This window comes from Sciurus vulgaris (genome assembly GCF_902686455.1).
Source record: "Sciurus vulgaris genome assembly, chromosome: 10".
NCBI classification, from domain to species: domain Eukaryota; kingdom Metazoa; phylum Chordata; class Mammalia; order Rodentia; family Sciuridae; genus Sciurus; species Sciurus vulgaris.
The window spans coordinates 30,144,290-30,154,089 of record NC_136470.1 but is presented as its reverse complement, the minus strand read 5'-3'; the positions used below and the strand labels follow the sequence as shown (position 1 = coordinate 30,154,089).

The following is a 9,800-nucleotide window of genomic DNA, read 5'->3' as shown; positions in this document are numbered from 1 at the left end:
TTTTTTTTTTGTTGATACAAGTTTTAATAAGTAGCATACTGTTGGATAAATCACTGACAATATTAAGATAAATTCTAGATTATTGAAGGTAACTTTTCCAAAGCTCGTACTTATTTGCAGTTTTCATTTTTGTAAAAAACTTCTGGTTTTAAGGCTACTTGAAATGACCTTTCCTTCCAAAATTTAAACAACTACCCCAGTGCTATTGTTTCAGTAACTGTTTCATGAAACTGGGGTGTAGAAAGAAGCATAGAGACCCCAGATTCAAAAGTCTAAGGCTGTAGGGAACCCTTGACTAGTTGAGATAGAAATGGGCATTGAACCTTGGAACCTGCTAGAACCTTAGGCAAGCACTATCAGATCTGAGGGTAGCAAGACAGTTTTATTATCAGACCCCCAATCTTAGATATTGCCAATGATCCTTGGGTTAGTGGACAGAGAACCTGAGAGTTCAATCCTCCATTTAGCTTCCCAATGTCACCACTCAGAGGAGGGTCTAATAACTTGCAACACTTGGATGTGGCAGTGGTCCTTGCCTTGTGCCACCTTTCCTCTGCTGCAGTATTTATTCCAAAAGACACTCGTGATATTGTCAATTTAGATATATAAAATGGTTTTAATTTGCAGGATGGCAGTAGTCTGGAAACATTGGTAATATATGTTTTTAATAGCACAAACTCTCCTGATTATTATTTTTGGGATGGGCTCAGGGTGCAGGTTTAGCCAGTGGAAATCAGTGACACAAATCATAAGAGACACAGGTCATGCGCAGGAAATGACAGAAATGCTATGGTAACATGCCTCATCATTGCAGTTTTGCACACTGCAATCAAATATGCTCTGCTAAGATAACACACTAAACAGATACAATGACATTGAATGAATCATGTACTATAATGTAATGTCAATAAATCATTAGGTATATATACCTATGATTCTAGTCTTTAGAGTCACATTAAATATTCTTAACTTGTAATTTGGAATACTAATTTATTCAGATGACTCTCAAAGAGGTAGATTAACTTTACCCAGAATAAGCCCTTAAGAAGTTCTAGAGAGGTTGACTATGTAGAGGGGTATGGGGGAAGATCTGGATAGGTTCTTCCCTTCCCTTTAAAGCCAAAGAAGAGTGAAAAGGACTTGGGCACAAGTTCTCAAACCCTCACAGAAGGCAACCAGAGTCCAAATTAAACAATATATGACTATATCATTCCATGGCCAAGTGTAAGAGGCTGGGCCAGTCTTCTGGGAGACACAAAAAATGTATCAGATATGGAACCTTCCTCAGAACTCAGGCATGAAGGGATGAGAATATAAGTACATTTTAGGGCATGTGGTATGGTAAATGGGGTTGGGGATGTAACTCAGCGGCAGTGTGTGCATAGCATGCAGAAGGTCCTGAGTTTTATCCCCAGCACTCCAAAAAACAAAAACAAAATACAGATAAAGCATCAGAAAGCCTGGCAACTAGGCCTATTATGTTAGTTGAACAGGGATGAATTATTTTATTACAAGTTTCTTGCAGTCCTTCAGCATATAGTGTTTTAACTTGAATTGATAGCTAAGAGGATAAGGTGCAAGGGGCTTTCTTATATTAGATAATTTTATAGTGGAAAATGCTCCTGTTTTACCTTGGCTTGTTCTCCCTGTCCAGGGGGCACAACCCTCACTGAAAGCAGCAGCTAGGGAATTATCTGAGATTCTGTCATACCTTATTCTTCCAGGATTGCTGTCACCATTGGATCTTGTTGAAGTCAATCCTTCAGACAAAGAAGCAAAGGCTAGGGCTAGCCTAACAGTAGATGTGATTGCTTCAAGTGTCGGTCAGACAAGGAAAGGAGGACACACTGTCTACAACCAACTTCCTACTTCCAGTTCAACAATGAATCAGAAAATGAAGAACATGTGAGAATTTAAGAAACTGTGCACTGGCACATTTCACAATGGGCATTCTAGCATTGCAGAGCATTTAAAGAGACAGATATTAAATGGTTGGCTGGACTGACATTGCCTTAATGAGAACATCTATCCATTTTTACAGTTGTAAAGTTTCTCCTCTCCATTTTGGTGACCAACAATACTACTGTAAATGTATTTTTTTTTTTTTTAATTTATAAGGTATTGATATGTTACACTACTATGTAAATCTGCAGAAGTCATAAACCGCATTTATTACCTTGGTATATCATACTGGTCTTGTCAATGTTCCTTCATGTCTATGTGGTTTTTCTGGCTGCCATTCCTCCTCCCAGTCTGGCTACACAGCGCCTCCTTTAACTGTTAGCCCACGCGGCAACATGCTTATTCCATTCCCTAACAACATTCATCCACAGGGTTAAGGTTCTGGTCCACAAACCTTACCCTATAGCAAGTTCAATGCTTGAGAAAGCATTTGTAATAAACCAGGCCTCCCAGGGTAGCTAACTCCAATAAGATGATGATAGAAAGCAGTAGCTTGTTGGTTGTCACTTTTCTGGACATTGAACGGAGAATCTTTCGACTTTTGCTCAAGTTTTCACATGTGTTTACCAGTTTGTTCTTGGTACGTTCCAGCTGGTCTTGTTGTTCCCTCAGCTCTTCTATGATTTCTGAGCCAGTTTGTCTGTCTCTGTAGCAATTCGATGAGAATGCTCAACACTTTGAGTGGCCCTGTTTTTTAGGCTTTCAGTGCCTTGCAGAAGCAATACCCTTTGTGACTGTAGCCGATTCATATGCTCATTCTCTAAGGTATATGTGCTAAACTTCATGTCTCCTCGGCCCCCAGGCATGGCTGTCAAAGCAGTGCTTCTCACCTCCTGATGGAGTTTGCCAAGGTCCTTCCTGTATTTTCGCAGCTTAGACATCATGGGGTTACGGAAAGACAGGGGTGCATACCGTAGCTCTTCCTCCATCTCTGCCAGCGTTTCATTTGCTTCCTGGTGCTTTTCATCAAAATCTTTGATCAACTTCTTCTTCTCTTCCGTCCCAACCGTCCCCAGCAGCCGCTCGGCACCCCTTGTAGGTCTTCACAGAGGCTGCGGAAGATTTCCTGTAGCTTCTGAAATGCTCTGAGGAGGCGGCCTAAGTGGCCAAGGTGAGGCCGCTCTCAAGCAGCGGCCGCCGAGATTCTGGGCACTGGGCCCACTCTTAGCCCAGTGGTCAGCTGCCCAGTCCCGAAGCCATCACGGCGACCACCGTGCCACCACCGCCCAGAACCCACAATTTTTCTTCTGTAATTGGTTCAACAATCAAACGTGAAATGCAAATTTTAGCATAACTCTTGGTATTTGCATACATATCCTCATATCCTTTTGATTATTATAAATCCTCCCAGTAGAAACATGTTTTAAGATATCTGTAGAGCTAGGAAAGGGAAAGCAGTGTCTACAGATGTCATTTACTCTTTGTTCTTATTCCTCAAAAATTATAAAAATTATTATGTATATATTAAATACTTGTTCAGTTCAACAAGTACTCTAGACACAAGGTTTTCACAAATTTGTATTCTAAACCCTAAGGGATATCCTTAAGGATGAGTTTATTTTCCTTTTGAGGAAGACTAAGAACATATAGACAAATGAATGAAAAAAGCTATTGACATTCATAAGGATTGTGAAGAAGACAATATTTGGTATCATATAGAGATTGATGGAGGAGATGGTTTCTCTAGGACAGTTGCAGAGAAGTAACAGATCATCCTGAGAAGCAATATTTAGAAAGACCTGAAGGATTTGAAGAATGCAGTTATGAAAAAAGTGCCACTGAGAATATTCTGAACAGAAAAACAAAGACCTTAAGAAGAGTAAAGAAAAAAAGAACATGTGTCTATGTGTGTGCATTTGTGGATATTCATTCCCTCTTTCAACTAGGATATCTATTTGATCTATCCTTGAAAGTAATTTTTTTTTCCTAATTTCTAGAATTTCTAAAAATTATTTCATTTCTACCTGGGAAAGGATAAACAAGTTTACTTTGTTGTTATTTTCAATTCTTCAGTTCAATTCTCTCTTTTGAGATTAGGCTAAATGTCCCTTTGATTGTTATTGAGGTAGTAAAGGAACTGACTAGGGGAATTTTGGAGTGTATGTTGGCAGCAGTTCCTACAACTAAAATTGCTGTGATCCTTTGGAATAGAATTGGAAGAAAGAGAAAGACAGGCAGGCCTGTGGGTTTGGTACCCTGACCCTCATCCTCCTAGTGTTTTTTTTTTTTTTTTTTTTTTTTTTTTTTTTTTTTTTCCATTCCATTTAAAGTGCCAGTGACACAGGACCTGGGAAATGATTTCAAGCCAGGTGAATATCCAGAGTAGACTCCACACACTATTCATTTAATCTGCATATGAAGGACGTCAATAATCTGTAGGTGAAAGGAAATTTTGTATACCAAAATCTTTATGCCTTCTCTCAAGAAAGTCTTACTGATAAACTTAGGACAATCACAAACATGAATCTGAAAGGCTCGAGAATGTGAAATATATTTGAAATGTGAATAAGGATGACGACCCCCTTCAGCCTATTTTTCTTTACAGCTTCCATTCTTCACCTTCTGTCTTCTTCTTTCTCATCTCCAATCCCACTCAGCTGCCCCATTTAATCATTTTAACGCATTAACAAAAGCTGTTTTTACTTATTCAACAAAGGAAAGTTGAACTGGCCATTACTAAGGGGATGCTTCCATTAGGGACACTAAAGGTTTCTACTGAGTTGTAAATTCCAGCTACCACCAACCCATTCTGTGTTTCTTATGCCAATGGACTTGAAGGCAATAAAAAGGGTTACTATACTGAAGGAGGCAATTGACTCTGGTAACCATGAGGGTCTATGCCTCACAAGGGGATTGTAGAAGAAAATGTTCTGGACTCAGGCCATGCACCAGAGGCATTTGGTACTTTATGCCCAGGAGAAACTGTAAATGAACAATGGCATCAACCATAGCCCAACAAGTGAAAGGTGACAAATGTTTCTGACTACACAGCAATCAAGTTTTGGATTATGGATGCCCACATTTCCTCAGGGTTGGGATCAAGTTCACCAGAACAGGCAGCAAAGGACTTGAGTAATTTGGAATGGATGATGGAGATGAGAGACAACAAATGTCAATTATCCACATGAATAATATAGCCCTTTTTTAGGACTTTATGGAATACTGAAAATGATCACATTTTGGTATTAAAACTGTCATTTTTTTTAAAGAAGCAGTCATGATATCTTGTTCATATATATTTGAATGCCATACAATGATGCAAGCAGATCTTAAAGAACAGGGTGGACAGAATCCTACCCAGATCATTAGTCATCCCATACCTCTTGACCCTGTCCATAGCTTCAAGTCTCAGGAATTTTCACTGGTTTCTTAGTTGGAGCAGTCTTTGCAGTGGATCATGCTATTCCCATTGCAATAAATACATAGCAATTGCCTTCACTACCCTGATGTCACAAATAAAGGAAAGTCATGGAAGGTGTTCATGTACAGAAGTCAAGTTGGACCTATAGATTCTAAGGCATGAAATGATCCTGAATTATCCAAATTGCTTGAACTAGATAATGCAAAAAGAGGCCAAAAAATATGAGAAATTGATGGTAAGAAGAGGACATTTCACCAATGACTTTCAAACTTTTCTGACTTTGAAAATAATATCACACTTCAGTGTAAATATATAATACATTCACATGCACTTACATATGCTTGTGTGCAAAATACAACTGGAAGAAAAAAAACCATAGATAATCTTACTACTTGTGATCACTTTGATATTTCCTTTTTATTATATTTATTTCATTTATAATAAATTTCTGATCTTTGTGAACCATAATTATTTCATAAAATAAATTTGGAAGATTTGGATGCTCATTAAAAAAAATCCAAAAGAATCCCTTACAGTAATAGCTCAACAATATTTTGTGAATATTTTTAAAATCATATATATATATATATACATATATATCTGAATATTCTTATGTATGTTTATGTTTACTGAGTTTTGGTATAATGAAAATGTCAAGTTAAAGGTTGAATGTCCCTACATTAGACTGTGTAAGTTCAAATTAGAAATTGAAAAGAAAGAACTGAGGTAACTAAGCATGAATATTACAACTATAGTGAACCTAAAACTTAACCATGTTAGAAAATCTGACATTTTTTCAAATAATGTTTATTATTTGGCATTTGCACTATCTATCTACTTCTGATTTCCTCTGGTATTCATGATAAAGTCACTTTGGGAAATTCCAGGTGGCTTCAGCTAGATCTAGTAAACAAAGGAAGAGCTATTTGTGTTACACCTGGAGTTATATAAAGAACCATTATGATGTGTGTCCTTGGGAGTTGAGATGTGATAGAAGTTGTTGATGGCCAGGTGAGGGAGTGGAGGAGAACTGGATAAAGGAGCAATCTGAAGAGATTGAATCTCTTCTTGTTAATGCTTACGTAAGAGTTTTTGCTCTTAGTTTCTTTGTTGTTCCTTTTAAACAGGAAAGCTCCTTAAGCAACTGGAGATGGCACAAACACACCACAGAAAACAAGGAGAAAAAAAATTAAAAAGAAATAAAGAGTAGGATTTGGGACAATAATTATTTATTTATTTTAAAAATTATCTTTTACCTAGGGTCACATTGTCTCTCAAAACACCGTTGGTAAATTTCACTATTTTCCATAAGATTTTAATAAGTTTTAAAAGATTTTTTTCCCAAAATATTCTCACAAAAATTTAAAGCTCAATTCAATAGCAATCTTTAGAAATGCAATTTTAAAAAGAATTTTCCCTATCTCAAAGTCATAAAGATATTTCCCTGATTTTTTCCTAAAAATTTAAACCTTCATTTTTTTTTTTTTTTTGTCTTTTAAGATTTTGGCCCTTAAAACATTATATTTTCTGTGTGGTATATATAATGCAAGAGTCATATTTTTTTCCCATCCTAATTTTTTCAATCCTTTTCTTATTATTCTTCAATTGTGGTACTCCAGACATATATCAAGATTATATTGCCTCGTGATTTTGTTTCTGTTCTTTAGGTCTGTTTATTTAGAAATCTACAACTATCATAGTCTTAATCACTAGAATTTAATATATCTTGGTGTTTTTGCTAGTTACCTATAGTGCCATAATAGTTTATTTCAGAATTTAGTGACTTAAGATGACAATAAACATGCCTTCTCATGTTTTGTGAGGGTCAGAAATTCCAAAGTTGTAGCACAGGTTTGCAATTTCAGCTAGACTCTCTGAAGAAGTAAAGTCACATAGTCTTCCAAACCAAGGTCATCTGTAGGTTTATCTGGCCTTCAAGGTTTATCTTTGCCTTCAAGGTTGCTTCCTCACATGACTGGCAGGTAGTATTCATTGTTGGTGAACAGTCCCAATCTCTGTCCACATAGGTTACTCCATGTGAATGGGAGTATCCTTGTAACTTATTATCTGACTTTTCCCAGAGTGAGCAATACAAGAAAGAGAGTCAAAAATGAGTTATCATTTTTATGACTTACCCTGGGCATTACAAGCATCACTTCTTTGTAATCTATCCATTAGAGAAGAATTCCTAAATCTCCATTCCATTCACAAGTCATTTGGTTTTGATTGATTTATTTATTTTTTGCCACAAGATTTGCACAAATTCATATGGCTCCTCATTTTGTGAGATGATCATAAGTTTATTTTTTAGTGCAGTATTTAATAACTTACATTGATAGGTTTTTAATGTTTTATTATAGGTTTATTCAGGTTTCTTTTTTCTGATAAATTTAAATCTCAGGGAATTTTATCCATTATATCATTGGCACAAAAGACTTGTATTTGTTATAAATGTAAATGCTTTGCTTTTTACATATTCTGTCATCAAAAACAAACAAACAAGTACAAAAACCCATAAGACCAACAGCAATGGAGTGTGATTACAGCACATTTATCTTTGTGTTAGGAAAGAATAAAGATATTGTTTCTGAACTTTCTCATCCTTTTCAATAGTAATTTTCTTACATATACCTATTTTTCTCTAGGTTACAAAATGTTTCAATATGCTTACTTTTGTTTATTTTTCATTTACTAACAAATCATGCATTTGGAGGAGTCATTGTTCTGCCACATTATAGAACTTATTAATCCTATTATAGCAATGGTTTGGAGATAACTTCAAACTAAAACTATTCAATGGGCATACACCAATGCTTTTCATTAATTTATGAGTCATTTTTACTTATTAACCATAAAATGAATTTCAATGACATTGGCTATTTGTAGCTGTTCTTAGAGATTAATAAAATGTATGTAAATCATACTGTATAAGTGATGCACAATTTAGTACCAATGTGCTAGATGTACCAATGGAATTGACTACTGATGCAAGTAGTACAAATTTGGTAGTGATGTGAATGTTTGGGCTAAATTTTCTATAAAAGTTCTTAAAATCCTTGTAGAAAAAATGTGGAAGCTACCTTATTATGTATTACCTTCAAAAGGGTTTCAAAAAAATTAGGTGCTTTTAATAACTCACTGGTAAATAGAAAGTCACACAGGGATACAGGTAGACGTGCTGAAATTCTTCTTACTCTATCTTTTTACTTTCTGAGGAATGTTACAGTTTTACCTTGGGATGTGTACAATAAGTCAAATTTTTATGCACACTAACAGAGATGTGTATAAACTTATGAATACTTTCTCCATATTGCATCATACTCTAAACCATCTGAATATAAAGGGTTCCAAATGAACCAAACAAATAAGAGTAAATGAAAAGAGAAATATTTTATATAGAGATGATAATAACAAATTTAGATATAAATTTAGGAATATCTAGAAATTTTGCACTCTAACATAAGAAAATTGTATTTCTCTCACAGTTATGTATGGAGTACCAACCCCATTTTAAGAATCCAATTCAAATTATACAAGATTTGCTATAACTCAGCAAAATCACCACTTATATACAAGTATAGGAAAAGGCTCAACTTGACATACACTTACAGTGCCTCACAATATGATTCTTATACCAACTAGAAAGTGTAAAATTTGACCACTGTCTTTAAATATATAATCTCTATACACTTGGTCCATGGTTTGAGTAACTAAGGAAAAATACCTTTTGATACTTTGATTTCATCTTTTCTGCATTCTTTTCTCAAATTTGTGAATTAGTTGCACTAGGAAATTAGGGATATCTGATTTTTAGAACAGAGATGATAATTCAATAGCATTTACAAATGAAATAAATCATAATGGTTGGTATAACAAAAATAATAAGAAAACATGAATAGAAAAATGGTATCATTAAATTTCTACCTAAGTTTATCAAAAGCAGACTACCTACATAATTATCTCTTTTTTAACTGAATTTTTATCTTCTTACATTTGCAACATTTATTTATCACTAGATTAACAGTAGGATAATCTAAAATTACATTTGGCAATACCAGAATATCTCATGCTAGGTACTAGTTCATTTACAGAATCACACGTCTTCTTAGAACTAAATCTCAGAAGGTTTTGATAACTATCAATGTACTATAAATGCTTATAACTCCTATGTAGTTTAAACATGGTAATGAGACATTTATTGTCTGATTACCAGCACAAAGAAATTCCAGCCTTCTTGTATATTCATAGAGTCAAACCGAAAAAATTATGTTTCTCAGACTTTATTCCTCACATGCATAATGAATGATGTCGCTGTCAGCAATCAATCCAAAATAGCATTGGAATAATGTACACCACAGACAGACATGACATGCAGACAAATAAAAGCCAATATTCATTTCTTTAATGAATTTATGAGTCAACATGGACACTGGCATATTAGAATTAGCTCTCTCCTGTCTATGTGCTTGCCATGTGT

General features: G+C 35.2%; 1 pseudogene across 1 annotated transcript; it reads right to left on the bottom strand.

Annotated features, from left to right (window-relative positions):
• Positions 1-1,888: 1,888 nt before the first annotated feature.
• On the bottom strand, positions 1,889-3,198 carry LOC306671003 (vesicle transport through interaction with t-SNAREs homolog 1B-like; annotated as a pseudogene). Its single transcript has one exon. The product of its transcript is annotated as a vesicle transport through interaction with t-SNAREs homolog 1B-like (transcript).
• Positions 3,199-9,800: the final 6,602 nt, after the last annotated feature.